Source organism: Merops nubicus, unplaced genomic scaffold, assembly GCF_000691845.1.
Source record: "Merops nubicus isolate BGI_N331 unplaced genomic scaffold, ASM69184v1 scaffold13173, whole genome shotgun sequence".
NCBI classification, from domain to species: Eukaryota; Metazoa; Chordata; class Aves; order Coraciiformes; family Meropidae; genus Merops; species Merops nubicus.
The window spans coordinates 42,865-52,161 of record NW_008599633.1 but is presented as its reverse complement, the minus strand read 5'-3'; positions in this window follow the sequence as shown (position 1 = coordinate 52,161).

Genomic DNA, 9,297 nt, shown 5'->3' with positions numbered 1-9,297 from the left:
GGCCTGCCCGCCATGCCTCCCGCCCGGGCTAGCGGCGCGTCGCCGCTTCCTGCCGGCGTGTTCTCCGCCGGGGTCGGCCTCCAGGCTCCCCTGCCCTGGGAGGAACTGAGGCCTAGTAGGAAACGCTGGAAGCGAAGCATCCAGCATCCGTTGGGGTTTTTATTTTCCCCTTTGCCCCGTCTCTGTTTACCTGCTGTAGCAGCCCTCTCGATCGCACCAGTGAATTCCGCACCAGTGAATTCCGTGCGAGCTATACCTCCTTGGCTCTAGAATTCAGAAGTTCAGAATGTTGTCCGTGGATAGAATGTGCTTTGTTTTGCTCTGGGTTTTGTGAGGAGCATCACTTCTGGCAAAACTACTTTGTATGTTAAACCTACTTCTGATAAAAGATGATGAGGTGCATGCAGTTTAAATCACACTTCTGAATGCTGGACAAACGTCCTTAATTTTTTTTCACTTCTTGCACCGATTGAATGCTAAACTCTTCTGTTGTCACCTTTGAGGCGGCAGCAGACTGCAATGGCAGCATCGCTTCTCAGGAAAGGTGCATGGTGGTTTTGATGAATGTTCTAGATGTATTTCCTGTACAAAGTTATATTCCAAGATTGAGATGCAGAAATTACGGTGAACGATTTGTTAACCTGTGTGTTAAGGTGTGTGCTCAGGATAATTAGATGTCAAGTGGATATTTGCAGCTCTGCTGAATTAGGAAGAGTGAAGTTTAAAAATATTTTACTTTCAAAGCTATTTAGGAGATATTTTAGTGTTGCAGTGCTCTTCAAATGTCTATGTTTAAAATTTTTGACTCGGGCTGTCTTGAGAGAGATAAAATGTGATAGGAAACGGGTCAGGAGCTCATAGGCTATGAAAAACTTCAGCAGGGGAAGGAAAACTATTTGGTGTCCTGGGAAGAGAAATTTACAAGCAATGTACCAGACCTTTAAAGTAACAAAGCCCTGCAGGTTTGGTTGTTGGTGTCTTTTTGATACAGGAAGAAAGAGTATGCTAAATACATTTGTTCTTTAATCTCAAAACATGAAGCTATTATATTTATAAACATCTAATGCTTGGAGGGATTACTTCTCAAAGCACACTTAGACAATTTTGCTGTAAGGGTAGAGATCTTACCCTTATCATTGATATCTTGTATTCAACATACCCCTTAGCCATTGGAGTTTAAAAAAAAAGACCAAATTGAGGAATTTTAGCCAACTAAAAAACTTATTTTGATTGACTTACCACAGTGTCTTCCAGGGTCTACAGGAATTAGGCAAGTAGAATCTTGTCCCCACTATAGAAACTTTTTTTGAAAAAAGAAAAAAGCTTCACCTTTTAGGGTTCATCTGAAGGCCTGTGCGTGTGTGAGAAACTCAGATGAAAAATAGAGTGCAAGAAGTCAGTTACTCATTTTACTGTGGCCTGTGCTATCTTTTGAATTGTAAGCTGGAGTTGTATAGCCTACCCATACCTTTTTCTCTTTTTGTGCAACAGAGTTGAGCTCTGTTACACAGAACGTAGCCAGTCTAGCAGATCTGTCCACAGAGACAATTTGGTGAGGCAATTTGTTGATGCATGCAGAAATCCCCCTCATATTTAGTGAACTTGGTACAATCTTCTGCTTTTACAGTAGCCCGGCTTTCAGTTCTATTGCCATCAATACCTTGTTGTCTTCTGAAGCTTGACATTGCTCCAAACATCTGTGCTGAATGGATGAGTTTGTTACCTTGGGATGTCTCCTGGGAAAAGTCAGACTGCAATAACTTCTTTACCTCCAAGGGATTTTTTTTTATTGATTGGGGCTTATCAGAAAATCCCTCCTGATTCACGAGGAGCAGTGCTTACAATTGTTGCGGAGGGTGTGTGTGTGTGGGGTGGATTATCTTATGCAGGTTAGTGCTGTGGGTAGTCACAGAAGTTATCTGACTCATTTCCAGAAAATTTGTTCAGCTTGGCTCTGTTCCACGTGGTTTGCAACAGAGATGAAAATAACTGACCAAAGTGGTGGTGCGGGCAACCTTTAGAGCACTGATTTGCTGTGTTTGGTACCATCTGACCCCCCTCCCTGTCCCCCCCCAGCCACGTAGAAACTCAGCCCTACCTAGAGTGAACTACATCACTGCCTGTTTAAATTTTAATAAGTGTTCGGAAGGTTTTTTCTTGCCAAGTTAGTTAAAAAGCTGAAGAGAAGCAGTGCTGTTAAAATGAGTTGCTTTTCTGGTGAAGACAATCCTGGGCGTTTGTCTCTGGCACGTGAAACATTGCTGTGATTCAGTTGTGATTCCTGTAGCTGGAAAATACGGAGGGTATTTCAAGTGCCATTATTCCCTGGTGGGCAAACAGAACACATGCTTGTGTTATAAAATTTTAAAGAAAACATTACAAAGGAGGACTTTGTAAGAAAATATTCTGAACAATCATGTTAAAAAGCAATTGTATGTATTTAATCTTGTGATATTGGTGACATTGTGCTGCTGGTTATAGGTGACAAAATAAATAGTCTGTTTGCATCTGCTGGAGTTTGGGAGTTTGCATTCAAGCCTCTTTGCTTTAATCTGCCTTGAATGATTTGTAACAAAGTTACTGCTGTCTTATTTAATAGCTAGGTCTATGCTGGACTGGATTAATTGCTTTAAAGTGTTGCAGAGGTACCTATGAAGCTTGTAGATTTGATCCTTGCTGAAATCTTAGGGAGAGTTTTAAGTGCTGCAAAGTGTTGCTGGACCGATCTTTTTCAGTTTGTTTTAATCTCCTGTTCTCAGTGTCCAAAGATTACAAAATAATTGATTCCTTGAAAGCTGGAAAGCTGGAAGGCAAAAATATCACAGGTGAACTTAAAGTTAATTGTAAAATAAATACAAACTTGTGGTGGGAAAATGCACAGCATCCTGTCCTGTGGAGGCCCTTCTTCTGTACCCTTTCCGTCCTCATCTGAGAGCAGATCCAAAAAAGGAGTTGTCTTTGCAGCAGTGAACTTCCAGTTATTTGCCCTGACTGAAATTCAGAACTCTGTGCTAGATGCGTGGGTTGCATGTGAAGTCCATGGGGATATGTAGGACTTCAGAAGAGGAGCCTGGGCAGCCTGCAGCAGAGCACTTTATGTAGAAATGGTCACTGAGGATACTCCAGCCCCAGGAATGGAACTTGTGTGTTCTAGCCAGTGGTGGCTTAAGGCAGAACACAGGAGCGGCTGTGGACATGAGTGTTGTGTTGTGCTGGCTGCACGCTGCTCTGCTTCTGGACCCAGTAACCCTGCATTATGCACTACTGTCCCACATAGTTCCAGGATTCAAAGGTAATGCTAGTCAGAGGATTGTCAAAAGCCTGTTAATTATGGCTGGGGTTTCTTTTTCTGATTCTGTGCAGTGCTTTATTCATTTCATCATCTTTTATGTGGCACAGATTTTAAATTACATACTACTGATAATTTTTTATTTTTCCCCCAGCTTGTGAATGTGTATCTAACCCCTGCAGTATGGTACCACAAGGTGTTGTCTTGCACTTACAGTTCGTTAAGGATTATGTGGAACTTATTGTTCCATGTGTTCTATGTCACCTGTAGCAAGGTGGAGGCTACCAGCCGTGCTTGTGGTGCAGTTGTGTGCAGCCAGCCTGCCAAACTGGGTGTGTTCTCCCCATGCCTAGCAGTAACGTGTTTATCTGACAGTGCTTCCAGCCTTTTCATTTAGCCTGTGTGAAGCTCAGGTGTTTACACTTCTAGTAAAAGTCTTCAGCATCTCTTTTTTGAATAATTTAGTCTTACAGATGTGTTTGGATCCATCCCTTTGCCAGGGGAAGGTCTCATCCATCTCTGCCTGCTGGAGTGGCGAGGTTTTGAGGCTGTAAGGGTTTCCAAATCATGTCTTAGCTTCTTCTCCATGAACATTTTTCTTCTGTTTTTATCTTGTTACACTGGTTTATTTTCCTTCTGTTAATTTTGTTTCCTGTTTCTATGTTCCTGTACAGTATTTTGTTGGTAGAACTCTTGGCTTGGTGTTGAATAAATTGCCTTCTCTCTGTGCTGGCTCTTGCCTTCCTGTCATAGCTATTTTTAGTTGAAGTATTAGCATCTTTACCTAAGGATGAAATACAATGAAATGTGGTGAGCTAACGTACTAGCATGCTGTTGGCAGAATGGAGATGTTCTGTTCTGCAATCCAGTTTCTGCATCTTGCATCTTTGAACTTCCTCTACTTAATTTTTCTCTGCCACCCAAAGACTCCTGCCCATGTTTGCTCAGCTCTCTGCTTGGAGAGCATAAACCTGGCTGCATTAGGGAATTCAATCAAGATGGCTACACAGGATCATGTGGCAGAGACAGGGAGAGAAAGCAAGACCTTTGGTGTCTCTAAGCTGTTAGATTGGCTTGTATAATTTCATGTCAGAGGTGTAGTTTGACAATAGATTTACCTGACCAAAGTTAGGCCTGCTCTGCCCCATCTATGTCTTCTCTTTTGTCTTTTGCTATCACAGTTCTGCCCTTGTCTCTGCAATGGAATGAGGCAGGGAACTGAGTGTGGAAGGCATGGCTGAAGGCAGGGGAGGCAGCAGCATCATGTAATCAGTTCATACTGTCTTAGAACCACATCCCTACAGAGGCAGTAGCACAACAGTGTTGTGTGGGCTGGGGATTTGCTTTTTTGATAGTATCTTTGTTAGATCTGATACTGTGTTCCCAGCAAAACTTTTCACTGTGACACAATCACGATCCACTTACGTCCTTTATAACTGGCTATACATTATGAAGAAATGGATCATCAAATTTCTTTCCAGGTGAACAGAAGTTAAATGAAATTGTAAAAGGCTCCTGCCCGAGCAGTTGCGGTTCTTGTTTATTTTCCAGTTCCTACGAAGTAGCAATCAAATGGTTCAAAACAGGGCAAGTTGGTGCATGTACAGCTCTGTGGGAGCACCTCACAAGATAAGCAATCTACTTGAGTGATATAATTGAAATGGAGAGGGAGAAGTAAACAAAATGTAGCTTCTTAAATGATGCAGATGATGGAAGAGGAAGAGAAGCGTACCTGTGGAGTAAGAGAGCTTGGACTTCCATCTTCCAGACAGTACTGCCAGAGCAAACCTTCAGTAGTTGGGGAATGACAGTGACTGACGTGTGTTTTCAGAGTTGGAATGCAAAGACGCCTGATAAATCAGGACAAATGGATGAGAAAGTAGCATATGAACTCATAGTATATTCCCTTACACAAATCAAATCTACTTACACACAAGTATGGTTACTCCTGTTCTTGCTAAAATCTAGTATTAGTTATTTTCCTATAGATAGGTGATAGCTACTTGTAGATTAACAAGTGCTGAGAATTTGTATTGTCCATGTTCAAGGCTGTCCCTATGTAGGGGATGAGTGTCCTGCCATCCTGTGGTGACTATTGATCTGGCAGAGTGTTACATTAAAGGCTTTTAGAAATTATTTCTAAAATTAAGGCTAATCCTACTTCCCTGGATGCATCTATATTCAATCACTTTCAGTGCTTGAAAAGTTGCAAATACAACTTTTCTCTGAAGTGGATGCTTCTGCAGAGAATTTTATAGATGACTATGTCAGAAGAAAGTCTTCTAAAACATGGAAAAAAACAATGTGAAACAGGTATTTAATTTTTACCACTGTCAGCTAATAGTAAGTATTCTGAGTGTACACACATAGGTGTATAGGCACAATCTGTAGACATGCACAGACATGAGTATATCTGTAGGCATATTTATATATTATTATGCATAAGTATGGATTGTGTGTGTATATGTATTTACACTAATTGGGATAAATGACATCTTTTACTATCCTAATGATTAACTTGATCTTCCAGTTCTGAGTTTGCTTTATCCTTTGCCAATTGAGGTCTTGATTGTCTTGGCACAGTTCAAGTGAGCTTAAATGTGTTTTGTTTCATGAAACCATACACTTCACTTAGTGATTCCTGGAGAATTCACATTGTGAATTGTGTTTCCTGTAATTTGTGATTAACAGCAGACTGATAAAAAGTTTAGTATTTTTGAAAACTAGACAATGTGGGCTGGAGAGGAGCATGATTAGTAGATATCTAATCAGGAGCAGATAACCGGACTAGTTACAGAGACAGTTATTGGAAAACCATTGATTAGCTCATTGGATAGCTGAGAGTCAGCATGTGGTATCAGCAAATGGGAATATTCCTTGAGCCTGTATGCTTACATGGAAGCTAGTATTAATATGTTTTTTTTTTTTCCCTCTTGGAGCTGACGATGAGCCTTATCTTTAAATTTAGTTGGTAAAGATAGTTGAAAAGTTTAGGGATCTAAAGTTTGTTGTTTAAAATCTGTGTTAGATGTGGACAAATCTGACTTGACATCAACAAGTAAGGAGTAGTTCTGCTGACAGCTTGCCTGACATAGAATGATATTATCATTAACAGGCAAACCAGCAGCCAAACTCCTCCCTCTGCTCCCCCATCACACCAGAGATCCAAAGTGCAAGACAACCAGAGGGAGAAACAAGTCAATGCTCTCACCCCCTGCAGTGGATGTGAAGAAGGGAGTGAGCCAGGTGAGGAGCCGAGCTATGGGAGATGGTAGCAACCAGGCCATGAGCCCAGTTATAGAGTAAGGATGCAGAAACCACCTCGTGTTCTGGCACTGTCCTGTTCTTGCCCTCTCCACTTGCTGTGAAGAGTCTGGGAGCCCTTCCTATAGCCAGAACCTCACACAGCACAGCCGTTGTGTAGACAGGCCTCTCAACTCCAGTGCAAGCAGGGTCAATTCTTTTATAATTGGCTTCTTGCCCCACCTCCAAGTTAGCGTGGAAGGCACTCGGTGGTGATCTCCTAATCAGTTCCCAGCCAAGGCTGGCCAGACCCTGGGTGAAAGCCGACCAGAAGGGTCTGTCTTGCCTGGTTGTAGGCATCTCCTATATGCCAACCCTCATTCAGGGCTGGGGGCTTAAATCCCAGCACTTCAGGCGTATGTAGGGTGTTTAATGGATAGCTGTTTCTGGAGGGTCTCAGCTCTAACCTAATGAAAATAATGGTTATAATAAAAACTGAAAACACCTGCTTTAATTGACAGTGTAATCCAGAAGTAAATATAGTACACTCCAGACACTGTGTTTGTGAACAGCAGCTGAAGTGAATCCATGTGCCTCACTGACATGTTGTGAATGATGCAACTTCATGTTTCTCTGTGTTAGCAATTAAGTGGAGTAGTTACGTCTGTTTTCTGCAGGAAGCAGAGACTTGAGATACTCAGATTCTCAGCAGAACTGTAACACTCTGAATATTGTAACTATGCAATATTTTTGAAGTATTGCCATTTTTTCTTTGCCATTATTGAGTGTCCTCACTTTAAGATATAAAATTAACAAGCAAGTGTGTAGCGTGCAGCTAATGGGAGCCATGCATCATTGAGGCTATTAATGATTTCTGCAGGAAAGCATTGTATTTTTTGTTGTTGTAGAACTGCCATCTGTTAAAGCAGTAACATTATTGCCTGAGTACTGTGAAATGTATTTCAATGTGAATGGTTTATGCACTTTGAGCTATGAAACTAGTGTTTAAGAAGCATGTTTCGTATGGTTAGGCAGTGCATTTAAGCTTTTTCTTCTGCAGTAATTTGATCACGTTTATCAAGACTTAGTTGAAATCCTTGTGACTCATAAGTCTTACAACTTTTTCCCAGGTATCTTTTTTCTTTACAAAAATGTTATTTTAAAATATATTCCAGTGAAATGTCAGCAACAAGCTCTGGTTTCTGTTCAGTAAGTTCTCTGCTCTGATTTCACCAGCAGTTGTGGGTAGTCCCACCTTTCCTCTAGCAGGCTGATGGAAACCACCTGGAAATCTGAGTGCTGCCTGTGAGATGTGAGCTCCTCTTGGGATGTAGGGGTGCAACCCTTGCAGTTTGGGCTGCTTTGTATCTATCTTTGTGACCTTCAGATGCTTGGCAGCTATCAGAGAGCTTTGAGAGGTGGCTGCTGAGGGAGTCAGTAAGGACAGTGAGGCCTGCATGTGAGGGAAGGAAAAAGGTGTTATTCCCAGTTCAGGCAGCTGCCGTTTGATAGCCTAACTTACTGGTGAGGATTTGACTTCCTTCTGTTGTATTGTAGACCTGGAGTATGGAGTGAATAGCGTCAGTTAGAGGAGTTGCTATGTGATTGCTACTTTGAATGAAAAATTGGCCATGTTGTCTGTATCCTCAGGTACTTTGTCCTGCATCCTTTATGTGTAGGTGCCACCTACTGTTTTGATCAACTGAAAAACACAAAGATTTAAAATAATAGTAGTTAACCAAAGTCTCCTCATACTTGCAAGGCACTAGCAATCAAAACTGGAGTATACGATGCAGTGTACGTGCCTTATATTCCTGTGATTGCTATTATGTGGCGGTTGCTCTGAATCCAAATGATTTTCATCTTCAAAATGATGAAAGTCATTTTTGCAAGATAAATGATTTGGAGAGTCTTTGGTTGTTCTGGTCTTTGCAAATGGTATGGTGAAGGCAAGGGGTCCTTTCCTCTTCGAGATCAGTGTGAGAGCTTTTAAAAACATCAGTTGTGTTTGGCACTTGAGAAGTTTTGGGTGGTGCTGGTATAGTTGGCTTGCCTTTCACTTAAGCTGTAGTCTGTTTTCCACAAACTGATATATGTTGTGGTAGATTTGCAGAAGGTCATTGTATTATTTATTTAAAGAGGTGATAGACGTCACATTTAGGCATGTCTAAATTTTTTGATGTTTTGGTTGGCTTTTCAGTTTTAAACAAATGATGATTCTTTGGCAGTTTTTTTAGTGTCTTTTCTCCATAAGTTAGAACTTGAAAACCATCTTTGTAAGAGTAGTAATTATTGTGTCAATTTAAATTTAAAGATGATAAATATTATGCCACTATGTTTTGACCTCTAGAGTTTATTGTCAAGGTGAAAGGCACACCTCACTGTGAAAGCAATCTTCAAGCAGCAAAATACAATTCTTGCTTATGTTGACAAACAGTACAAAGGATTCATTTTGCATCTGTGGCATTTTTTTTGCATCCTTGGCATTTTATATGATCAAAATGCCAAATTAAAATGTGAATCTATCATGCAGTCTTCAAAGACAAAAACAAGTGAAAAGAAAAACACAAAACCAACTTCCACATAGAAACAAAAAATACCGATCTTTGCCTTTCCTCTGCAAAAGCAACCACAAACCACAAATTAATAAATCTTCCATGCCTCCTATGGTAGAACATTTGTTACCGCTGTAGTTTGTTTGCTTTTATTATAAAAACAAGCCACAGAGGGCAGAGGAGGGCAGATCCACTGGCAGTGTTAAGGAT